This window comes from Ursus americanus, chromosome 20 (genome assembly GCF_024610735.1).
Source record: "Ursus americanus isolate L20-20 chromosome 20, mUrsAme1.1.p, whole genome shotgun sequence".
In the NCBI taxonomy this organism is placed as follows: Eukaryota; Metazoa; Chordata; class Mammalia; order Carnivora; family Ursidae; genus Ursus; species Ursus americanus.
In genome coordinates this window covers 25449493-25476660 of record NC_142146.1, presented here as the reverse complement: position 1 = coordinate 25476660, position 27168 = coordinate 25449493, and the positions used below count along the sequence as shown (strand labels likewise).

The following is a 27168-nucleotide window of genomic DNA, read 5'->3' as shown; positions in this document are numbered from 1 at the left end:
AGAGCTACCCTATGACCCAGCAATTGCACTACTGTGTATTTACCCCAAAGATACAAGGTAGTGATCCAAAGGGGCACCTGCGCCCCAATGTTTATAGCAGCAATGTCCACAAGAGCCAAACTATAGAAAGAGCCCTGATGACTATCAACAGATGAATGCATAAAGAAGATGGGTGTGCGCGCGCACGCACACACACACACACACACACACACACACACACACGATGGAATACTACTCGGCCATCAAAAATAATGAAATCTTGCCATTTGCAATGACATAGATAGAACTAGAGGATATTATGTTTTTTAAGATTTTATTTATTTGAGAGAGAGCGAGCATGCGAGTGGGGTGAAGGGCAGAGGGAGAAGCAAACTCCTCACTGCACAGGGAGCCTAATGCAGGGCTCATTCAATATAAGTCAATCACAGAAAGAGAATTATCAGTATGCTCTCACTCATATGTGGAATTTAAGAAACAAAACAGAGGATATAGGGGAAGAGAGGGAAAAATAAAACAAGATGAAATCAGAAAGGGAGACAAACCATAAGAGACTCTTAATGATAGGAAACAAACTGAGGGTTGCTGGAGGGGAGGGAGCACCGGTGGGAGGATGGGGTAACTGGGTGATGGTCATTAAGGAGGGCACATGATGTAATGAGCACTGGGTATTATATAAGACTGATGAATCACTGAACTCTACATCGGAAACTTAAGTTACTTAAATTAATTACATCTGAATTTAAATTAAAATAAAAAGGTAATGCCAGTCTCATGAATGATTTAGGATGTGGTCTTTCTGTTTTTATCCTCTGAAAGAGATTGTATAGAATTGGTATAATTTATTCATTAAATGTTTGGTAGTACTCACCAATACAAAAAAAATTGTTTAAGAAATTTTTAATATACCCATATATGTAATTCTCCTTCACTAATATGCTCCCTTTACTTTCTTCATGAATCTCTGAAATGTATTCAATTACAACACCCTCTAGGTGACATCTACTAAATCTTTGATATCGACCCTGACCTTTCTGCTGTCCTCCAAACCTAAATACCCCTACTTTCTGCTTCATGAATGACAGCAGGAGCCACATCAGTCACAAAGTTCAAATTCATTTTCAGACTTCAACACACTGTTTTAACTAACAGTCCTCCCCTCCCATACTAGTAATTCTGGTACGTCTCCCTCACCACCACCTACTCTACCCCCAGTCAGTCACCAATTCTGTTAGTTCTACCTCCATAACATCTTTCTTTTCCTTTCAACAAAGTCATTATTTCAAATCAGCATATATTTCCTTTCCTTCAATTCCTCTTCTCTCCGGTATAGCATTATATTTCTAAATACAGGACAAGAAATTCACAATGTAACATGTACCATACCTTCCCCTTCTAAAACCCTTCAGTAGCTTCCCACTCACTACAGAATAAAATTTCCCTTCTCCACAGCTTTATATTCAAAACCTTTTATAAAGTGAATTCAACCCACCTACCTAATGTCACTCCTTCTTATGTCATTCATGAGCACTAAAAATGTCAGCCTCCCAAAAGCACTTACCATTACTTTAGCACATCATGGCTTTCTTGACCAGGTGCTTTTTCTTAGAACTTTGTCCAACTCAACTAAATTACTCATCCTCTAAAACCTATATGCCTTTATTATTCTCTCAAAATATACTTTTCCTCAAGTTTAAGAGGCTATGGAATTTTAAGACAGCTGTCAATTTTAGAAATGCTAAAATGTGGGGGAAAAAATATATGCCTTAGATACAGTAAAATACAAGAAATATCTTCTTCCTCTTAATTCTCTCAGTTCAGTGTCTGGATTTCTATTTAACTTATTTCTCAGGTCTCGTATAATGAATTATATCTGTTGACCCCCCCCCCCATTAGATTATAGGCCTTGTAATGACAAAAACTGTCTTGCTCATCTGTTATATAGTAGCAGTTCCACTAGCGTTTGAATAAGACAACCAGACCAGAGGAGGGAGGGGAGGAGAGGAGAGGGAAGGGAGGGAGAGAGGAAGAGAGAGAGAGGGAGGGAGGGAGGGAGGGAGGGAGGGAAAGAAAAAGAAAATAGCACTAATAACATCTATCTCACACTCATTATCAGAATTACAGAATATACATTAAAATCAATGTGTAAAGTGGATCATATTCAAATGCAGGATTTTGGTATTTTAAAAGATATATTTACTAAAATTAAATGTCACACTGCAAATCTGTCACTCTTCAATATCAGAAATTACATTAGGGAATACAGGAAATTTTTTCCAAGTAAATTTCTACAGGAAATTGCAGCATCCCATAACACTTCGGTAACAACAATAACCTGGCTCTAGGAGAACAAGCACCCTTCCAGCACTCCAAGCCATACTAGAGCATGATTAGTGAGCATATTCTGTGACTGCTTCTAGAGAGCAGAGTCTGTGATTTATTCCTGTTTCTGACTCTAGGATTCTCAAAAAGAACAAATAACAGAGTATCCAAAGAGGCATATGTAATTTGAAAACAAAACAACACTTCGTCCATTTCTTTATTTTAAAAGTTATATGATTTACTTTGAATTTTCAAATAACATAAAAGAAGGGTATATCAAAGTGGAGCATGGATTGAGAAGCTTGGTACCAAGAGGCACTTGGATGAAGTGACTGACTAAGACATGAGGCCACCTTTGAAGAGTATATGTCCATTACTCCTCAACTGCCTGGACCAGTGTAATATTCCCTTAAAAGGTCTCCCACCTCTAGATGACACCCTCCTGACCCATCTTTCACACTTACGGGAAAAGTACAGCTACAACAAAGTTGCTCAGGTCACTTCACTATCCCTCCAACGGCTCCCTATTAGCTTGAGAATAAATATAACGTGGCCTCTCCCTGGTTCCCCAGGCCCATTTTATGAGCCAATCTTAAAGCTCTAGCAACAGTAATTTCTTGCATGTGCCTTAAGCTCTTTCAAGCTTTTGAGCCTTTGCTCAAGCTTCTCCTGCCAGCAGTTTCCCTTCCACCTCCCTTTACCAGTTCTGACCAGTCCTTTAAAGCCTCAACTCAAGTTTCCCAACTCCTAAGAACATTACAGAATTACAAGATTAGGTTAACAACTCCTCCCTTGAGTTCCTACAAAAAACATGTTCCCTATCTCTAACTTATCACACATTCTACTGAAATTTAAAAATTATCCTTTTTTAAAAAAAGTTTCTTCCAGGGGCACCTGAGTGGCTCAGATAGTTGGGCAACTGATTCTTGATTTCAGCTCAGGTCATGATCTTGGCGTTGTGGGACTGAGTCCCACCTCAGGCTCTGTGCTCAGCATGGAATCTGCTTGAGAGTCTCTCTCTCTCCCTCCCTCTCTCCCTCTCCATCCACCCCTCCCCCCCACTTGCACGCATGCATGCTAAAATAAAATCTTCTAAAAATAAATTTCAAGACATTTCTTCCAGCAAACTATGAGAACCACAACACCAAGAACCAAGTGTTTTCCACTTTATAGCATATTTACCTAAATAGTGCCACTCAGTAGATGTTTTTACTGAACCAAAATACTAACCATAATACTGGTTTTCAAGGAATTCTTTCTTTCCATTGTGGGGGGAGGGGGGAGTAAAGAAAAGAAAAAAAAAAAAACACTGAAAGGACTTTTTGGTTAGGTTTTTTTTGTTTGTTTGTTGGCTGGTTTTTGCTGTTGTTTAGCTAGGTGTTCTTAATAGCTAATACTACATGGGAGCACAGGGGTATGATCCATTCCCCGGGTAAGGCTGTACTGCTCTGTCTCACAGGCACTCTGGTTTCCCTCTGGTTTCCAGAGAGATTTGGCCAGTGCGAAGTGACGAGTGATAGACGACAAAAGAGGAAGAAGCCAGAGTATTTCTCCTCCATTCTCCCCACTCCCTGACACATCCTTGGCAGAAGTTTTGTCTCTTCTGTAACTCCAATTCCCTCCAGACAGTCCCGCCCTCTGACGTACCAGCTCCTATCATGAAGCCCCAGTTATGGCTCTAGCTCCCAGTTCTTGCTTTCGAACTCTGACAACACCAGCTTTTCTCATCTTCCCCTGAGCCCTACTGGTATCCGAGAGGCTCTGGGTATTATTAGTATCCAGTTTGTCTCACAGTCCCAATAGGCTTCTCAGCAATTACCTGTATAACCAGTTCCTGAATTAATTTCCCTCTGTTGAAAGACACACAGTGGTTACTATTTTCTGGATAAATCCTGACTGATTCTTGTTTTTAAATGTCATTTAAAATAAAATGTATCAAACAGTGCAATACCTCAGCATACTAGAGCATAAAAACTTTTAAACTTGAAGAAAGCTTATTATACAAAATTATTTTGAATATAGGGTGGGGGGTGGGGCAAAAGGGAACCATGCATTAAATTTGTAAAGTAAAAATAAAGAATCTAACATTTTATTCATACCAAAGTGTTCCTCACTGGAATGAAGTCTTCCCTCAGCTGCAATGTTTGCCTGAATTAAGTCAATCACTTATAATAAAAATGTCACTTTTTAAAAACTTATTTGGTAGAGGAGAAAATTGGAAGGATTATGGGAGTTGGAGTCACTGCAGGCCAAGACATCTGTTAGGAGAGAAAAAAATGTTAAAGACCTCCTGTCAGTGACTTATTCAAATCCACAAAATTCAGTCCTTTTTCAAGACAAATCCAACTAGACTAATCAATTAAAAGACATACCTTTAACCATTAATCTTATCTCATAAATTGTTTAAAAGATCATAAAATGTTAAAGTGAAAAGAATTGCTTTAAACAGTAAGAGCACAAGTTGTAAAGGGTTCAATGTTAACAACTGATTTTTACAGGTCTTTTCAACTCCCCTTTCATATAATTACTACATCAAATTCCCTAAATAGAACTAGTCTAATAAAATAATTCAGTAACCATTCACCATCTATAAAACATTTCAGGAAATGAAACACTTCTAAAGCACAGAAAACATCTATTATTTAGTTCTATTTTGTGAATAAGAACATTAATCATTGAAATTGTTTGTTCTAGATCGCCATAGGAAAAAAAAATATTAGACGGTCATCCCCAAACTAAAGTAAAAAAATCAATTTAAGATTACAGACTTTGGAAGAATGAGATATGTGAAGGAAAAGGGACCTGACATTACAACAAGCATTTCCTGAGCAACTACACACTACCAGTCATTTTACATAAATCACCTCATTTTACTTAAAACCGTACAAGGCAACATCACAGTGAGGAAATGGAAACCCAAAAAGGCTACATAATTTTTCCAAGCAACTTAACCAGCAACTAGTAGAAGTAAAATTTGAGTTCAGTGTCTTATCTGGCTCTGGAGTCTGGTTTTCCCTTGCTTTCTCTAGAACAATATTCCCTGTGGGTGATTTCAAACTAAAAATGAACGAAAGAATTACACACACACACACACAAAGTGGCTAAAATGACATGACAATTGCTAGCCAGTATATCATATTTAATATTATCAAACTCTCACACGCTTTTAGCATAATACTTGTATAAAAGCATCAACTATGTGTCAAGAGCTGCAAATAACAGATAAAAGCCTACCTAGAAAAGTTCATAATTACCAATTTTCTCACTGATATAAAAGCTCAAAAATGAGATCAGCCTCCCCAAGCTACCAGCCAACCTACTTCCCTCATGCTGTACATTACTTATCATCATATGCCGACAGAATAGCCTTGTCAGATCGTCTTGGTTAATTATTCCTCCCAGTTGTCTGATTAATGTCTGAAAATTTGGTGAAATTTGAGTTATTATCCTATCCTCTTTGTGCAAACTTTGGTATTTGCTTTCTAGTTACTATGCAGTCACCAATATCCTCTATGTTGATATTATTCCTTTCTAAAAAATACCTACTCCACTGAGAGAATACAGTTTACATCACAACTCAGTACACATATACACGTTATACAACTGAAAGAAAAATTTAATAACCACATTTACACTCACTGTACACAATGCACCTGATATTTTCTGATTTGTTTTAATGCTGGAAGCAACCCACTAAACTGATCTTACAAATCACTAACATGCTATTAGAACGCCACTCTAGAACCCAATCCCATTAAGAAAGTGCTGACATTGAGTATCTTTCCTTCCTGTTTCTTTCCAAACTGAAGGAGAAAAAAGTCAGTGAGAAAAGAAAAATAAAGATAAAAGGTACTACATGCCTCCAAAAGTTTTCCCTGAAGTATGATCATTGGGAATTATTTTTACAACATACTTCTATTTAATCATGATGATAAAATATACATAACATAAATTTTACCATTTTAGCCATTTTTAATTGTATAATCCGGTGGCATTAAATACATTCACAACAGTACCACCACCACCATTATCCCCTTTCAGAACTTCTGCATCATCCCAAATAGAAGCTCTATACCAATTAAACAGTAACTCCCTGCCCTGCCCCCCAGCCCCCAGTAAACTCTAATTTTATAATAAGATTTTATAAACATATATAAAAGAATTAAAAATAAAATCATGAACCCCTACAGACACATGACCCAGACTCAAAATTATCAAATTTTACTATAATTATTTACCTGTCCCAAACCTCCTGTCATTTTACCCCTACTTACTTAGAAAATATAAATACAGATTCTTTCTCACATAACCATAATGTCATCATCACAGCTAACAATATTAAAAAGAACTCCTTGCTATCATCAAACCTTGAGATTTTATTAATATAATCAACCTAATTATAAAATTACTTGTTTTCACCAAACTTTTCATTGATCCTCTCAATACTGCAATGATTTCTGAATAATTTCATGTGTAACTGTTTAATAAAAGATAATTATGAATCAAGACCAAAAATACCACAATGTTTCAAATGAAAGCTTTCTGAACAATTCTACAGAGAGACTATGGTTTTCCACTAAAAACACCGAATATTATTTAGTATCTCATAAATGGAATGTTTTCTCAGCAAATCACAAAAGCAACCTAGTGAAATCTGATAGCATCATTATTTTATTTTACATAAGCAATCATTACTAACTAGAAAAGCCTATATTTGTCTAGTGTTATTCTTCAATGGACTACTAGATGAACTTAAAAAAAAAAAAAACCTAGATTACTTTTCTTTAACCTATCAGTGTTCTTAATAGTGCTGTAAAATGTGAAGATATGATTGTACCTACAAACCTCTTCAGTTCTGCAAAAAAGTCAAACTAGAGCACTGAAAACATATATGAATAAATCCTGGCTTAAAAACTATAGTAACAATTTCTTTTTTTTTTTTTTTTTTTAAAGATTTTATTTATTTATTTGACAGAGATAGAGACAGCCAGCCAGAGAGGGAACACAGGCAGGGGGAGTGGGAGAGGAAGAAGCAGGCTCCCAGCAGAGGGGCCTGATGTGGGGCTCGATCCTATAACGCCGGGATCACGCCCTGAGCCGAAGGCAGACGCTCTAACCGCTGTGCCACCCAGGCGCCCCTATAGTAACAATTTCTATTCCTATGAGGAATGACTTTGATTCACAGAAAGTTTGATATCATGAAATAACACTCATTTTCAAAATATAAAAGACTGGAAGAGATGAAAGACAAAACAGGGGCTCATTCAAATTTAACCTGTAATTTTCCACATAGTACAACCACTAGTTAAAAAGAAATTATCAGCCTGTAGAATATAAACAACCAAAGCTCAAAATATGAAATACAAAGTAAAATGTAAACAAGAAAGAAAATGTCTACATGAGTTTCATACAGTGTCTTCTCTAATCCTATGTATTTTTACTAATGCAAGATATATCAGCTTAGAAAGTATAATCTTAAAGTTCTTTAAAGTTTGTGATTACAAGGGATTACCTCCAAGATCAAAAGCAGCACTGGAGGAATACCAATATCACATGATCTAACTGCACAAAAATTTGCTGCTGCCCAATTTCTTCATCACATGAGTGCCTAACATAAATCAAGAAAATTAAAACACTTACATGTTTAATAGGAAGCATTTGTACTTCCATTTAAAGTTGTGTCAGTATCTTCCCCCAAATCATTTTCAAAGTATTTGACTGGCGATCCTAGAACTTCTTGAAAGGCAAGAAATGCCTAATTTGTTTTTAGTCATTGTTTTTATAATGTGAATAAACTCAAAAGCTACAAATATAACATATTACTATAACCAACATTCTAAAAATGTCGAGGTCCAAAAATAAAAATTCCTGAATGGTCTTCATTATGTAATTTTTAAAGTTTGCTATAAGAAGGATGGTTTAAAAATGCAATCAGCTAATATGCTCTGTATAATTATCACTACTCAATGAGGGAAAATGTCTAAATGTTGAATAAAGAATAAAAAATAAAATAATTTTCAAGGTGTATAAGTAATCCCACATCATAAAAGATGCTGTATCACATCTTGACGACAAACAACAGAGAGAGGAAAAAAAAAGAGGAAAATCTAGGTCTAAATATTTTATAGAAGTCAGAGTCTCAATTCAAATAGCAATAATTAGAGTGCTCTGATGGCTCTTACTCTACATTATTGGAGGCCAACAAATTTATTTAATTTCTGAAAAGTACAAAGTTTTAAGCACATTCTTTAAACATTTTATGGACTGAATTACTAAAATATTCACATTTATCATAAATTAACTGTCATCATGAACTTCAACCTCAGGATACAGAAATACAGGTGTGTGTGTGTGTGTGTGTGTGTGTAAACACAGAGATATAAATATATATATTGTGTGTGTGTGGAAATCTTTTTAACTTTCTAAAGAAAGTCACTGATTTCATCTTGCCCTGTTACCTGCCATGAAGAATGTGAAGCTGCTTAATTTGTAGGCAGCATACACAGCTGATCTGGTGCAAAATTAATCACCAAATCAGTAAGTGAAGCCACATTCTGACTTCTGAACTTCAAAAAATATTTACTATTTATCATCAGTGTCCATGACTCTTCAACACTAAACGTATGATTAACTCTTTTATATCACTTGTACAGTAAACAATTTCAAAATCCTTGCCAAATTCAATTCACTCATCTGTGTTACTCATTAGTAACAATTAGCTGAGAACTCAGTAAGAGTCACAGAACTGTACTCAGTGCACTCTTTTTACAAACATTACTCTAGTCCTCACTATACAGTTGCAAAGTATCCCTATTTCACAAATGAGAAAAAGAAGTACCAGAAGGTCTAAATCACATCATCAAGACTGAATTACTAAGTGGTAGAACCAGATTCTAACCCAAGTCAATCTAACTAACTTTAAGATCTGTCTGCTCTTCCCACTACTGTAGACTCACAATTATGTCAACCTTGTTCATGGGTTTAAAAAAAAAAATCTCCCACTCTTTTTTCTCCTCCAGAAATTTGTATTTAGAACTGGTAAAGGAGAATAAAGTAATTTACACAAATTATTTTTGCGAATACCAAGACACAATTTTCTCCAAATTCTTGGTTTGACTTATGATATTCCAAATATGAATATTAAAAATTGCATCACCATTGAGCAAGACTGAAAGGCATACATTAATTACCACAAAAGACTTCTTACAACAATACTGGATTCTAAATAGATCAAAGATCCAAAAGTTGGACTATATTGGTAAAAGTATTGCCAAACAGTAGCTCTGTTTACCAAGTGTAAACATAACAACTTCCTAAGAATAAAACAACTATGTGAAGCTCTAAATTGCTTAGTTATGTTAAAAGTCTTCATTCTAAATACTAGGATCAACCAGAAAAATAGATCTATACATTTTCTTCACAGAGAATATTTTACAAATCCATCTGAAAATGTTATTATTCTACCTTTCTTTTTGAAAGTTATTTTCATTAGTTATAGAATACTATGTTGGCAACTTTTTCCCAGCACACTGAGATATTATCCCATTGTTTTCTGGCTGTCATTTCTGCTCCTGAGCAGTCAGCTGTCAGTGTAACGGCTACAGCTACTTTAAAGGTAATTCATCTTTTGTTCTCTGCCAACTGTTAAGATATTCTCTGTTCCTGGTGTTCTCCATGTTACTATGATATGTCTAGATCTGTATTTAAAATTCTCAGAACTTCTTAAATTCATGGACTGGTGTTTTTCTCAGCTCTGAAAAATGCTCAGCCATTCTCTCTTCAAACACTGCTTCCTTTCCTATTATTTCTCCCTTCTACAATTAAAAAACTGATGAAATATTGTTATACCTTCTCATTCTATGTCCTGTATATTGTAATCTCCTTATACCCATTTTCCTTATCTTTCTGTTCTACATTCTGAACAATTTATGTCCAGTTCATTGGTTCTCTTTAGTTGTATTTAATCTACTGATAACCACTGAGTTTTTCTTTTTTCTTTTTTTAAAATTTTATTTACCTACTTGAGATAAAGAGAGCATGCACACAAGCGGGGGGGGGGGGGGGGAGCAGAGGGAGAGGGACAAGCAAACTCCACACTGAGCACAGAGCCCGACGTGGGCTCAATCTCAACAACCCTGATCATGACCTGAGCCAGAAATCAAGAGTCGGATACTCAACTGACTCAGCCATCCAGACACCCCTCTACTGAGTTTTTCATTGTAATTACTGTTTTTATTTCTATAAGTTTTGTTCAGGTCTTTTTCAAATCTCCCAAGTTTCCTGTTGCCTGCAGATATTTTCCAGCTTTTTGTAAACATAATAAACAGTTGATTTACCATCTCTGTCTGATAATTCCAAAATCTGAAGTTTTTGTGGGTTCATTTCTGTCAATTGTTTCTGCTGCTTCTTACTCATGGTACCTTGTTTCCTTAGCTATATTTTATTGTGAGATAATTCTTTGGAAAATTGTTTATGGAAATTTCCTAAGACCGAAGATAAAAATGTACTCAACCTGAGAGGACTTTCATTTGCTTCTGCCCGGCACCTCAAATTCACAATTTGAGGTTCTTTTGGACCAGGTGATACTGAATTTGAGCTGCAAATCAAGAAGGCAGGCTTATGGTTATAACCTCTTAGGAACAGGTATTTTTTCAAGTCCAAAGCAAGTATTCTCACAGCCTCCTAAGAGCAAGAACATGAGAAGGGTTTTAATCTGGATTTAGCCATACTCTATGACCATAGCTCTTTTGGAGTCCAGTTTTATATGGAAGGAATATCCTATTAGACTCCTCTCCCTGGGCATATATGGGCTTTAATTTCTACACCCTGTGCTTTGTGAGGCCCTCAAAACTAAAGTAAATGTTCCCTAGAATGTGGCAAATATCCTCAGAGAAAAAGCAGTTTTAATATTTTGCTTACTTCTCTAAATTCCAGCTTTCATGTAGACTTTGACCTGGTAATTTCTCACTATCATGTTTGCTACTAAGGAAAAAAATTTCTAGCATTTCTAAATCTTTTTAGGGAATTACTTTATAAATATAATATAGCTGACCATATTACCATTTTCAATTTTAATAGGTTTCATATTTTTATATTTCAATCACTAAAAGTTTTATTTTGTGGGTAAGTGTAACACTGATGTAATGATTACTCTTTACTTGGCTTGATTCACTGGTATGATATGGGATAGAATTTTGCCAAATCCCAAAACAGATCAATTCCATTACATTAATAGTCTTCGTTAAGAGGATAAAAATCTGAAATTCATCCCCTAAACAGACATCTGTATAACTGCTATGGAATTTATTAGTCTATTGATTTTTTTTTTCTCCACCACTAACATGTGTGAGGTACAAAAATTCTGTATTTGAGGGGCGCCTGGGTGGCTTAGTCGTTAAGCGTCTGCCTTCGGTTCAGGGCATGATCCCGGAGTCCTGGGATCGAGCCCCACATCAGGCTCCTCTGCTAGGAGCCTGCTTCTTCCTCTCCCACTCCCCCTGCTTGTGTTCCCTCTCTCGCTGGCTGTCTCTCTCTCTCTGTGTCAAATAAATAAAATCTTTAAAAAAAAAAAAATTCTGTATTTGAAGCTACTGGAAGATTAGCCAAAGTGGTAAAAAGATGACAAATAAGGAACTGAGTTTAATCTTGTTTCTGCCAAGAAATAGAATAGTAAACAGAAAGACTAATATATGGAACTACATAAAAATTTAATAATTCTTCCTAAGAATTTTAAAAATGTATAAGCAAAATTAAAAGACAAAATTGAAAATATTTGTAATATATATAATAGACAGAGTTAAAATCTATAATATGCTAAGAGCTCTTGAAAATCAACAACAAAAACCCAAAAAGGCATTAAAAAATAAGAATAAAAGCAATCTATCAATCTGTGCCAATAGGTTAACCAAAAGCAATGATTTATAATACCTTCTGGTAGCAAGTTATGGGCAAATATAATTTATACCCTGCACTAAAGTTAGGGTATAAATTAATATTATCTTTCTATTAGGCCATTTGGCAATAAGAATCAAAATCTAAATTATGCATTCCCTTTATAAAATAACCCCATTTCTTAAACACACACACACACACACACACACACACACACAAACACACACGCTAACCCCATTTCTAGTAATATACTTGAGTAATAACATCCCTGCATGAAGACTTATGAAAAACAAAAATAAAAGAACAGAACACAAAACTGATTAAAATTAGGAGTTACATGTACAATTAAAAGTTAAAAATTCTGAAACTACATGAATAACAACAGAAAAATATATAGTTATTAAAAAGGGTAGGAATAGAAGTTACTTTTTAATTAGTGATATACTATCATGATTCTTGAGAGGTTAAAAGTATAGATAGGATTTAACTCATCCAACAATTTTTGTAGTTTGATTTTCTGTTTTTTAGGTCTGTATAGTAGATGAAACACAGTCACAAATTCTTTGTTACTTTCTTCATCAGGAGATGGAGTTTAATTCTCCTCCGATTCAATCAATAACCAATAACATACAGCCGTTTTACCAATAACATATAGAAGTAATGTTCATCAGATTGTCTGCTTCTACTGCCTACCTCTTAGAATGCTCATTCTTGGGCGCCTGAGTGGCTCAGTCAGTTAAACGTCTGCCTTTGGCTCAGGTCATGATCCTGGGATCCCGGGATCGAGTCCCATGTCAGGCTCCCTGCTCAGTGGCAAGTCTGCTTCTCCCTCCGCCCCTCACTCCCCTACTTGTTCTCATGCGCTCTCTTTCTTTCTTGCAAAAATAAATAAAATCTTAAAAAAAAAAAAAAGTTTGTTTTTAAGACATTCACACTCAGAACCCACTACTCATACCCAGGCCATGTGGAGAAGCCTCACACAAGTGCTCTGATCAACAGAATCTAGTTATCTCCCAGACAGCAGCCAGCATCAACTGCCAGCCATGTGAGTAAGCCATGTTGGAAGTGGAAACTCTAACCTCCAGTGAGCCTACATCAAGTGAAACAGAGATAAACTAACCCTACCAAATCCTATACAAATTACAACATCATGAGTAAATAAATACTACTGTTGTCTTAAGGTACTAAGTTTTGGAGTGGTTTATTACACAGTAGTTAATAACTGGAACAGTCTCTTATTTACTGCTATATATTCAGCACTTAAAACAGTACATGGTATGGGACACCTACTTTTAATAGTCACAGCTTCAGGAGTATATAGTAAAGATGGCATACATGGTTTTGGCATTCACAAAGCAGTCAAAAGTGGAACAGAGACTGTTAGGTAAAAAGACAGTTATAATACATAATAAGTGTTATATTGTAGTACAGGGTATCTGGCCAAACAGGAAGGGCACAACACAGACTTAGTGGTGTAAGAAGCTCCCTAGAGTGGTGACATTTCAGCTAAGACTTCACAAGTTAGTAAAATCAAGAGATCAGAAGACTATTCCAGGCTTGAGGTAAGCAAAATCCTAAATAGGGGCGCCTGGGTGGTGCAGTTGTTAAGCGTCTGCCTTCGGCTCAGGGCGTGATCCCCGCATTCTGGGATCGAACCCCACATCAGGCTTCTCTGCTAGGAGCCTGCTTCTTCCTCTCCCACTCCCCCTGCTTGTGTTCCCTCTCTCGCTGGCTGTCTCTGTTAAATAAATAAAATCTTTAAAAAAAAAATCCTAAATAGTTCCAAATCTCAAAGATTTCAATACTTTATAATGAAATCATAGGGGAGGCAGAAGGAGACACAAGACTGAGCAATAAGTGATGGAAGAATACTGAAAGGTTTTTTTTTAGATTTTATTTATTTGTCAGAGAGAGAGAGAGACAGAGAGCACAAGCAGGGGGACAGGCAGGCAGAGGGACAGGAGAAGCAGGCTTCCCACTGAGCAGGGAGCCTGACGCGGGACTTGATCCCAGGACCCCAGGATCATGACCTGAGCCGAAGGCAGACGCTTAACAGACTAAGCCACCCAGGTGTCCCTGAAAGGTTTTAAGCTATAGAGTAAGAGAATCAGCTGAGAGCTTTTAAGATCACGTGGCTCCAGGGACACCAGTCAGACAACCCCACAGAAACAAAGGCAAGAGATAATGATCTAGAGATGATATACCAGAGCAGGAGTAGTGGGCATAAAGAAACAATGGATTCAAGACTTACAATCTACTGAGCCTGATACCGTTACATGAGGATTTGGGGAATAAAAGGTGTCTATCAGGGTTCTGGCTTCAACAACCAGAAAGATGGTGGAGTCATCCACTGAGAGAATTCACTTGGGAGGGGGGATAGGTTTTTTGTAAGAGAAGATGGTAAATTCAGCTGCAGACGTTATGAACATGAGCTGCCTATGGGCCATCAAAAGTGGAGTTATCCAACAGGCAATCCGAAACACAGGTCTAAAGCTCACAGAAGAAATCAGGATTGGAGATCTAAGATTACAGGCCCCTCCGGAAGCTTTTTGTCTCTTTATAACATTAATCTCTCACTATCTCCTCAGCCACTCAGATATTACTCTATAATTCTCTCACAATTTGTCTTTATAAAGTATCTCTCTCTCATTTTGTTAATGCTTCCAAAATAGTGGTTTTACATTATGAGGAAACCCAAGTTTAATCAATGTTTTGCCACACCCTTTGCAAGGCAGGATGCGTGATGGCCACTGGTGAGGGCATTATGCAGGTAGTTTTAGTGACAAAAAGGAAGGAATTAGGGGTACTGATCAGGACTACTTCGCAGACTGGGGGAAAGCATCTGTACTCCTGATCAAAGTAGAAAGGAGGTAATGGAGCTATTCTCTGAAACAGAAAATGAAGTGTATCTGGAGAATAAATAGGAAGCCAGAAAATCATTAAAAGGGCAAAGAAGTACAAAAGGATAACCAGGGAGTAGAAAGGGGAGCAGAGAAAAAAGAGATACATCCAGGCACTTCCCCATCCCTACCTTTCCAATTTTGTCCTAACATCACTGCTTCCTGGTCTATCAATTCCCAATGGCTTTCATTACACTCAGTTCTGACAATTACATAATTTGGCTTAGAGAACTTTAAGTAGACCATAGCAAGACCACAGCTTGAAAAGAAAACTCACCATAAAAAGTAGAAAATTATACTACCTGACCAGAGAAAGAAAATCACGATACCTGATACTGCAAATAAGCAAACCCAATGTTGCACAGTTTGGTCTCTGTAGTCTATCAGTATTCCCTTTTAATTTCTGCCAAATCACATAGAAAGAAATCTTCAAGCTCTAAGGAGATGAAAATGTAAAACCTCAGAATAATTGCTTGGGCAGTGAAGCTAGACAGCCACAATTATAAAGGAAGCTGCAGGCACTTTAACTTAAAAGTACCAGAGCGTTGTGTATTACCATGAGTATTTTGACATAAAAAGAGAATCACAAAACTTCTGACCCAGAAGGGTCCTTACAGATTATCAGTTCCGATTGCTATAACAAAGTACCATAGACTAGAAGGCTTATAAACAACAGGAATTGATTTCTCACAGTTCTGAGGGCTAAACTCCACCCTGTAAGGCCAGGTTCTGGTTGAAGGCCGTTGTCCAGGTTGCAGACTGCTGACTTCTCATTGTATCTTCACATGCCAGAGAGAGGAAGCAAACTCTCTCTTGACTCTTACAATGGCACTAATCCTACTCAAGAGGGCTCTACCCTAATCACCTCATCTAATCGTAATTACCTCCCAAAAGTCTCACCACCTAATATCATCACATGGTAGAGTGAGGGAGCAGGGTTTCAACATACAAATGGGGGGGGGGGGGGACACATTCAGTCCATAAGAGAGATCACTTGGTGAAGTAATTTTCCAAATATTTTAAAATCCTTCTGAGAACTGGATAGATCAACTCACATGACACTATATCAAAGCATCATATTTCAAGTCAATGAAATTAATAAAACCATTCCAACACAGCTTCCATAAATGAAAATTAATCATGAAAAAAAATTCTACAAAAATGGCTGGTTTCAGATGGTATGCTTATCTACTTGGAAAATGTAAGAGAATCAACTGAAAACCAGTTATAATAGATTCAGAAAGTGACTGATTACAAAATACACACACACACACACACACAAATCAGTGGCTCTTCCATTGAACAGCAATAGTCAGGGAGAAAAAAAATACACACACACACACACACACACACACACACGGAGAAAAATCTCATTCCCGCCGATTAAAAATAAAACACAGTGGGACTGAATAGAAGACAAAATGATAAGGCTTCCGATATCCAGAGAAAGAATAAATCATTCATTCAGTAGTACTGAGAAAACTAATCAAACACTTAAAAATTTAGTACCCTCTACTTCACACAACTAAACATGTTCTAGAAAACTATAAACTCAAAAACTTAAATTGAAACTATAAAAACAGTTTAAAATATAAATTAATAGCTATATAAACAAAAGGTAGGCAGAAGAGGAGGTATAAAGTCAAGTATGCCCAAATAAAGCCCAAATAAAATAAAGAAAAGGTGGTAATAGCCATTGGGTAATACCCAATACAGGCAAGTACGGGGCCTCTCAGCTTTGCAGTTAAGGGTAAAGTGGTACAATTTGGTCATGTGTTTCAAAACTTTTAAACATGAGTATATCTTTTGACCTACTAATAATTCCACTCACTGGGGCGCCTGGGTAGCGCAGTCGTTAAGCGTCTGCCTTCGGCTCAGGGCGTGATCCCGGCGTTCCAGGATCAAGCCCCACATCGGGCTCCTCTGCTGGGAGCCTGCTTCTTCCTCTCCCACTCCCCCTGCTGTGTTCCCTCTCTCGCTGGCTGTCTCTCTGTCACATAAATAAATAAAATCTTTAAAAATAATAATAATAATAATAATTCCACTCACAATTTTTCCTAAGTAATTCATAATGCATAGGCACAAAGGAATATTATATTACAATAATGTTCAGTGTAGCACTGCTTGTCATATAAGGATTGAAAGGAATCTAGGTGTCCAAGAGTGGAGGATTACTAATAGTACCTTCATACAATGAAACAGTCATAGAGCCACTAAAAAGTATGTGGGAGAGTAACATCATTAATAAGATAAAATATTAAATGAAAAACAAACACAAGTAACAGAATAGCAGAGATCCACTTTGAGTTTAAAAATATCTGCACATACATATTTACCCATATGTATCTACAATACACATATACAGCACAGGTAAAAAGGTTAAAATTAACCCCTAAACTATTAAGAGTAATGAAGATTGGAAAGGGAAGGCAATTTATCCCAAGCCTCCCTATGCCATACATACCTACTTATCAAAATGAGCATTCTTACTATAAGACTCTTGGACTTCGTGAAGAAAAAGAAGTCCAGTTTAATCAATGCAGTAGACAGAGAAATAGTAGTACCATCTACCCAACTCCTATCAACTCTGCCTTCTCTCCCAACCCCCACCAAGGATCCAAGGCAATCAATTCACCATCTCACCCCAGGATGACAAGAGATGTAATGTTAGTAATTCCTCTTGGATTCCTACAAGGTAGCTACTGGAATACCTCCAAAGGTACCTATTCTGGGAAACCTAAAGGGGTAAATTCTGATCCCCACTAATTACCAGCAAACAGAACGCATCCACCTACAGCCAGGACCTGTAACTTTGGCTCAGTCTTCTTGCAGTGCTATACCACCCCAAGTCCATCAGAAGACAGGTGCAGCTCATCTCCCCCAAGGTGGTTACATGAGAAGTGGGGGCTTACTTCTCACTGATCTAATTATTCTGAAGATCCATTATTTAGAAGTAGAGACCCAAACTGCTTTTAGTTCAACCTTTTTATCTTACTTAGATGTTTAGTAACAGTAAGAAAACATTGTTGCTGACCAACATATGCAACTCGTTTTCTAAACTAGCACTTGCGGTACAAATCTGACTTGTTTTTCAGCTTCTCTCAAGACAATATAACCCCCTAAAAGAACTGAAGAAATTCCCAATAGTGCAGATCATTATTTTTGATCATTTGTTTTTATGACATTTTCACAATAGGCATTACCTTTTGTAATAGAAAATATTTTCTTTTCTAATGGAAGGCTAAGCTATCATACTGTAATTATTCAACCTAAGATATTCACGCACAGCAACATTTTCTTTAGATATACCACAACTAGTCTGTCATAAGTTATCATACAAAACTAAATCCAGTCATTTTCAAAAAGTAAACCATTCTTCTAAATGTAGACTTAATGACCCATAAAAAGGTAAATGTAAGCATTCCTGTCAACACAAATTTATAAAAATTTGCAATCATCTATAATGCCTATTTCAAATCTCTTAAGTCTATTTTGTCTCAAAAAAGTAATCCAATAATCACCTTCCCTAGGCAGCTGAGTTAAGAAAAATAATAAATCTGCAATTACTAAATATTTTCATGGAGTCAGAGACACCACATGTAGCACAGAACAATGAATGAATTATATTATCTTTAGATGTTTTTCATCCAAACTAGTGGACATTTAATGAGCACCTACTGCATGCCAGGTCCCATGACGGGTGCTAAAAATAGAAAATGTTAACACACAAATCCGATATTCCAGTTCTTTTTCTAACCAAAGAGACAGGTAGTATGATAAATCATAAAATATATTGAGAAAAGAGAGATCCTGATCCCTGATCTCCAATTCCAAAAATCCAAAAAACTCTGAACACTAAAATCGTTTTCTAAGCTGTCAACAAAACACAGCCTAACTAATATGAGGCTTTTTATGGTCTTTTTTATTCTACTTAGTGTGAACATGTATAAATTTGCTGGGAAAATTAATGTGTACAACTATGGGGTGATTGTTCCTATCCACAGGAGGTTTCATGATATACAGCATATGCACCATATTAATTTTCTAAATTCCAAAAATTTTACTTCTGAGACACATATGCCACCATGGATTTTAGATAAGGGGCTGTAGATCAGGTCTGAAGACTGCAAGGGCAGATGGATTATTTCAAGGAGCAAAGGAGTCCACTGAGGGAGGTAAAAGTTATAGTCAGAAAAACCTTCAGAAATAAGGTTACCTTGTTCTAGGCTTCACAACACTACACTAGAAAAACTTAAACCAATCCTTTCATACCACCACCAAAAACATCTTTTATTATTACTACAGCCTTACATCCTTGTTTTGAAAGATCTGAGCAGCCAACCCATATTTATTCATATTTAATTCCCCAAAGGGATAAGAGCATTACTATACTGATTTTGTATTTAATCCAAAAACTACAAACTTTGTTTTGCTGGCCCATACAGCTTTATACCAAATGTACAATTCCCATTAAGTTCATTCAATTACAGTCAGTCTTGATTATGTGGATATTATCAGCCACACTGTAGATTACCCATAGTAAAACACAGTACCTGACACATGATAGCATTAACTATGTGTCAGACACCAAGCATTATATATGTATATATACTATACTTATACATGTATACATATATACACATACACACAAATATATATACTCATTTAATCCTCAAAACAATTTTCTGAGGTACTTACTATTATTATCATTTTAAAGTTGAGAAAACTCAGGCACTATGAGGCTAAGTAACTGACCAGCATAACATTACAACAGACATTACAACAGACATCACAACAGAGTATGAACTTTGAGAAAACATTTACAAGGGGGATTTGTTGTTATACTGACTTACCCCCAAATTATTATCCCAGTTAATGAAGAATTGATGCTACTGGAATAAGCCCACAGGCCCTAACCCTAACCCTCTCACTTCCCCCTCCCACAACTGCCCACACCCACAAAATCTCATTTCTCAAGTTCCAGTACACACACTGTAACATTATTACCATTCTAATCATCTGTCCACATTAAGAGAAATGTCTGCGACCAAGTGTATATAAGCACCACTCCTCAGACTAGTGCTGATGTAGGACAAAGCTTTCAGTGGCAGAGACAAAAACAATACTGAAGTTGTCCTTATTAGTTTTCCAGCGTTAAAATACGATAACAATGACCCGTGCTTAGATTGTTATCATCCTTACTGGCCAAATAAAAAGTCCATGACCCATCAATCGCCCCAAGAAAATCCTAAATGTTAGGATAACAAATACAGAATAAATCTACTACGTACGCGTAGAGGGGGAATGAGGGTGGAAGGTGGAAGAGAGGCATAGGCAAAAAATGAAGAACGAAAACTTGCAGGGTCAAAAGGAAGTAGACACTACTTTCACATTTAACGGTGACTTATAGACTTGAAAGAGATTGGTCTGGCAAACAGGTGCAAACAAAATAAAGCTTTGCAAATTTCAATATCTTATTCAGAAAAGATTACAAGCATTGATGCAAGTTTTCATTATACAACGGGAAATTTTTTAAAAGATGATAAGTTTGGATTTTAAAATGAAAGCAAAGCTCATAATTTTCAACAATACTAGGGAAAGGGTTTTTTTTAAAAAGTATCATTAATTTCTTTTCTTCCAAAAAAGCTACATTCAGAAGATTGTTAAAGCATGGACTGTAGAGTCAGCCAGCCAGAGTCCCAGCTCTTTGTTAGCATAGGACTTTTACCCTCTCTGCTTCAGTTTCCTTGAAGATTGTTGTGAACATCACATGAGGTAAGATACATAAAGTGCTTAGAACAGTGTCTGCCACTTTGTGCTTCTAAAGCACTGTCATAGATATTATTTAAGAACATGAAGAAACAACGGTAAGTAAGGACTAGAATGAAAACTATAAAAATTACAGTGCTAAAAGTAATTGATGTTGCACTTCAATAATGTTTTTAAAAAGTTAGGTACAACCATTTTTATAGACATAAAGTATGAGGTTAAGTATGATACCTTTCAACTTTTCAATTTAATTTTCTTAGTTAGAATAGGAAAAATCTGAATCCATTTAGCAAAACCTCAACAGGTGGAGACCCTAAATTCTTTACAAGTTTGCTTTCAAGGCTCAGGAATGCATTGCTCAACTGAGGCTGCATCTGAGAGCAAAAGCAAACACTCAATACTTTCATTTCAATAAGAGAATCTCATCCCAACCATGGATTCAGAGACACAGGATTCATAGCCTGTAAGTTGATAAAACCGAACTACCCATAGCTGAGTCCTTCAGCTAGAAATACACCAAGCTTCCCTGGAAAATTCTCGGGCCAGGTGATGTATGCACCACAGCATGCACACCTGATACCTACACTCCTCCAGGTGGGGGCAACTCACCCCAATACTACTATCCCCTCCCCTGGTATCCCGACATAACCTGTTCACTCTTCATAAAGGCTCGCCCTAAGGCGAACTTTCTCAGTTTATCCAGCCTTTTGCCCCTTCTCTCAAACCACACCTACACTCAGGAGGAATTAAGGCACTTATTCATTGACATGTCATTTTATTTCATAGCACACACATACCCACATCCTTGCTACTCAAGATTCTTCCTCGTCCAGCAGCACCTAGGAGCTTATATGAACTGCAGAATATCAAGATGCATCACAGATCTACTAAATAAAAATTTGCATTTTTAAACGAGAGCCCCAAGGGATTCCTATGCACCTTGAAGTTTGAGAAGCACTGCTTTGACTCTACTGCAGATAGTTGTAAAAATTTTAAATGCTTAAGTTTACATTTGAATTTAGAGATATAGTATGAAAATTCCAAGATGTGGAATCAGAAAAGCTCGTTAAGATAAATGACCAACATATAAATGAATTTAAGTGTTCAAAGTTTAATTTTCAACAATACCTACATTTAATACTTCCTGCTTTAAGTCAGTATTTTGTGCAACAGCACACTAATAATATAGTTTCCCTGTACTATATTTTGTTGTACAAAGAGTACAAATAACGACAGGTTCTAGAAATCTTCGCGCCATCGGGCCCAAAGCTGGTCAACCTGTACGCTACAATTTTGGGATTTAGTCCAATTCGGAGGTGATAAACAGAACTCATTACCGAAAATTACTATTCAGAAAAAAACCTTTAGGATGTGAACTTTAAATCATACTCCTGAAACTAAAACTTGTTAATGGCTGGTACTGAACAAACTCTAGGTCGTTTGTAGAACCAAAAATTGTTTAGGAGGTTTGTGTTCGTTTTTCCAGGAAAAGTAGGGGAAGGGGGATCAACTTTCACAAAGTTTTTATCATATCCTTAAAGGCCTCAACTCTCATGTTCTTAAAACTTAAGTCGTACTAAAACAGGGTCACATTTCTCTCCTCAAAGATGAAAGGCTTCTCTAGTCTAAAGGCTGCATTTTAAAAGGTTTGGGGATTCCGGGCCCGTTTGCTTCCGGGCTGCGAAGGAAACATGCTGCCCAGGGCTGATATGAACAGGAAAATTTACTAAGTAGGAAGTTGAGCCACAGTCCAACCACCAGGCTCTGTCCTCCTGCAGCAGTTGGCCTTACAGCCTAGACCCCAACCTCCCGAGGCCGGGAAGGCAGGTAGACGGAGGGAAGCAGCCTCCTCGCCCTACCCGCCCTGGAGCTACAGGAGCCTCCCTCCCGCCACCCAGCCCCCACGCCGATCCGGGAAGCGCACAAACGGGGGCGGTGCGACTACCCATTCGCGGCGACAGCAGCAGCAGCAGCACCCTCAAGCCCTCCCGTGAGGCGGCGGCAGCTGCAGCAGCGGCGCTGGGGGAAGCGGGCATGGTCCTGAGGGGCAGAGGGGAGGCCAGGGCGGGAGCGACTGCATGTGGGGCTGTACTGGAGGGAGGCGGAGGCGCTCACGGGGCTCGGCTTTTTTACGATTATCATCATCATCATCTTGTTTTACCTGTGGCGCAGAAGGGCTCCCCAGCTCCTATTCCCTGAATCCTCCTCCTCCTCCCCTCCTCTTTCTCTCTCTCTCCCTCAGTCTCTGCCGGGCGCTCGTGGAACCGGCCGGGCCCGGCCCGACCAAAGAGAGAACAGGGCGGGAGGGGGTGGCGGCGGCGGTGACCAGCGAGCACGTGACCACGCTCGCGCCGTAACGGCGGCCGCCTCCTGCCGCGCGCCCTCCCCGCGCTCCACCTCTAATAACCTCGGGGCTCGAGCGCCCAGGACGCTGGTGCGCAGGCGCCCGCCCGGCCTGGAGGCTGCGCGGGCGCGCAACGCGCTCGCTCTCGGGGCCCAGTCTGTGGGGCCCTGCGAGGCGCGACGTGGGGGGTGAGCCGCGGGCCAAACCGTCTGCTGAGCCGGCCGGCTACCAGGGCGCATGCGCGGGAGGGCTTTTTCCAACCCCCTCCCAAACTTTCTCCATTTCCTCTCTCTCTTGCCTTCAGCAGCATGCTGCTGTAGCCTTAGGAAACTGCCACCGGGACTTAACCACTCACACCCACCACCACCTTCCCCGGGTGGGATTGAGAGTAAGGGAGGTGTCGGCTTCTGAGAAACTCCTGATAGGCTGGTCCTCCTGCCTCAAAATTTACACTTACTAATGGCGTGTAAATGGCCTTGCATTAGACATTTTTCTACAGCTGAGTAGACTCCTAGTCATGCTTCAGGACCCAGCCTGTTACGGACTCTGAAACAAACTGTACTCTGCTTTGGGGAAGTCATTAACGTTTTGTGCAGATCTACTTTGTTATAACCAATATGTCTTTTTTTTTTTTTTTTTTTTTTTTTTTTACAAATCCGCAGTACTAGGCTCCAATTTTGTCTCTACTTATAAAACCCAGGACGGTATGTGTCTTCAGCATTGTGGTATCTCAGGAAAATTCTGATGACTGACTATCAGAACACAGGCAATGCCTAAAATCTATGTCTTTAGCCTCCACTTCTACTTACTCATGATTTAAGATTCCCTTTAACCCCAACACACGGAATGCTGGTGTTTGTTTCTCGAATATGAAAGCCTTTGAAAGGGAATGCTAATTAGAGTGGTAAATGCTTCACCTAGTAAAAAAGATTTATGGTCTTCTATTAGCCTATCTTCCCAAAGAGCTCGAAAAGAAACTGATACTGTTGAGTCCAGAAGAAGGAAACCAAGGCAGAAAAAGGTCAAATTTTCAAAGGTTAGCTAGCTTCCTTGGAGGGTCCCTGTGTGGGAGACCTTTGTTCACAAACACCCCCTTCACACAGGGATTCCTTCTCTTTCTATTGGCCCTCTTTGTTGCAGGAGCTGGACAGGTTAAGTTAATGCCTCTCTCCAGGTCTAATCAGGGCAAATAATTAAAATGTAAAAACTTACTAAATGGCATTTGTGACTAAGTTATGTCATCATTGATGAGGGAACAGAAGGCTGGCTGAGGGCAAAGCAGAAACTGACACCCCGCAACCCCCCCCCCCCACCATGGGATGTACGTGACATTCCTCAGGCACTCCTGACTGCCCTAAAGGGCAAAGAAATAGTGAACCTATAGATACCACAATCCCTCAGTTTACAAATGTCTTATCAGTTTACAAGAACGAAGCATTTCTATCAATAACCTAGCTTCTGGAAGGGAATGTAGATAGATTAAATGTCCTTATAATTTGCAGCCTCCAGGAAGTTCCCAACCATCTTAATGTTAACGCCTTGCTAGAGGGAAAAACAACCTTAACTTGACAATGGCAAGGCCTCCAGTATCCTGTGAATCTTCTTTAACATATGAAGTATTTTCTCAACCTCCCTTTTTCCTTACCTCCCCCAACCCCATGGTATATAACAGCCACCTCTCACAACCCCGGGGCAGCAGCTCTTTCTGCCCATGGGTCCTGTCCCTGTGCTTTATTAAACCATTTTGCATCAAAGACACCTCAAGAATTCTTTCCTGGTCGTTGGCTCTGGATTCCACCCCACTGAATCTCACCTATATTCCACAACCTCATCAATCATTACCATTAAACAAGGTGAATGCCGAGATGATGTTCAAGAAACATAACTAGCAACAAAATTCCAGAAAACGTTGGGATAAATGTTAATCAAGAAACAGTATTAACAAGGGCTTCTGAGAAACTAGGAAAATCACAACCCTCAAGCCTCCAATCCGATATGTCTGAAATGTTGATGGACTTTTTTCATTTACCAATATATACACATGCACAGTGATCCCACCTGATAGTTGCAGGTACCACCTAGGATATGCTAGTAGCACCCCATTATAAATATAGCCAGTCCAAGGTTCAGACTATGAGAGACTGTATTTTGGTGGCCTATGATGAACCCCAATATCCATGCCCTTTTGTGATACTCTCCCCTTGAATGTGCGCTGGACCTCTCACTACTTTAAACAATAGAATGTGGCAAAAATGACTGCCAGTTCCAGGCTGAGGCCTTAAGAAGTTGCCAGTTCCAGGCTGAGGGCTTAAGAAGATGCCAGTTCCAGGCTGAGGCCTTAAGAAGACTTTGCAGTGACAACATTGAAATTTACTGGAACCTGTACTCATGGAAAACAGAAGTGATTAAGAAATCCCCCCACCTGTTTGTGTTCTAGGACATGGCTTACCACAAAGAACCACTCTTCCCCATATGACTTAGATGAGACTCTCTGTCTGCTCTTTCTCAAAAGACTAGCAGATGACTCCTGTTTACCTGTGACAAGATCAAACACAGATCTTTCCCTTTTTGCTTGAACCTGTTGACAAGGTCAGGCACTAACCCTTCAACCTCCTTTGTTTTATGGATGATTAGCTAAGATTATAACTGTTTGTTGCCTTGAAATTAGTTAGACACATAGATAAACATGTCCTGGCTGACTAAGATATCTCCTGATTACAAAACAATTCCAACTAATGCAGGCTGTCTGGGTCCAAGGACCCAGAGGGGTTCCCTTAGGACCAGCCAAGAGGGTCCTTGTTTTGCACAAGATAGAAATCAAATGCAAGCCAAGAGGAGAGTTTATTGAAGACATAGAGTGCAGACAGAGCATCTGGGAGACTCACAAAGGAAAGAAGGATGAGTCTCATCTTTGCTTGGAGTCTGTTGCTTTTACTGAGGACTGTGGTCTCATACACAGGTCTTCTCAGACATCCAAGAACAAAGATGAGTGTTTAAGTGTCTTCCATATGTCATTTATGCCCTGGAGCCAGGGTCTTGAAAAATGTTCATGAAGACCCCACCTGGTCACTCCTTACATCTTATCTATTGTTCTGGAAGACTCCAAAGAAATCATTAACTCCTTGACCTTTGCAAGGAAGACATACATAATCTGTACCATAAGGCATGTGTAGGGTGGGGGTGTAGGTCCTAGTAAGAAAAGAGGCAGCAAAAAAGCCATCTTTCTTGGTGTCCCTTCAGTTTCCCTATCTCACAACTATAAGTCATCCCACTGATAACTTGTCTACTCCTCCCTGTAAAAGTACAAGGCAAACTCCTGCTGAGACACTCTGATCTTCAAATCTGGGTACTCTCTCCACTGCAATAATCTTCATAAAATCTATTTCCTTGTTCATTTAGTTTTGTTTTTGACAACGGCTTCTGTTTTTGCCCTTTGGTAGATGCACCACGTAAGAAATCTAACTACTCCAAGACTACCATGCATCAGAAGTCTAACTGAGCAATTTCAAGATGCCAAATGGAGGAAAACTGAGGAGCCCAAGTTAACAGCCCCAGCTGTGCTTCCACTGAACACAACACAACCTGCCACACGTGTGAGTGAACCATCTTGGAAGTGGATTCTCCAGCCCCATCAAGTTGCTGCAGCTGATGCCACATGGAACAGAGACGAGATATTCTCCACCATGCCCAAGTAGTAGAATTATGGGAAAATAAACAAAAGTGTTGTGTTAAACCACTCAGTTTTGTGGTAGTGTGTTAGGTAGCAATAAATAACCAGAATAGACCAATATATCCAGCTGTCTGCTAGAGATGTGTCCCAAGTGTCCCCACAGGCACCTCAAACCCAACCTGCTCAAACTGAGTTTTGCAAATCTCCAAACCTGCCCCTTCTTCTATGTCCTCTATCTTCTGTAGGTAGTGCATTCATCCCCTCAAGGCTCCAAA

General features: G+C 38.6%; 1 protein-coding gene across 1 annotated transcript in view; it reads right to left on the bottom strand.

The window, feature by feature from the left end:
• The window catches only part of TBC1D5 (TBC1 domain family member 5), a 562848-nt gene extending 539607 nt beyond the window's left edge, over positions 1-23241 (bottom strand). Inside the window, exon 1 of the mRNA XM_045791684.2 lies at positions 23041-23241. The gene's annotated coding sequence lies outside the window, so the exon portion shown is untranslated. The remainder of the gene's footprint in view (positions 1-23040) is intronic.
• Between the last annotated feature and the right edge of the window lie 3927 nt (positions 23242-27168).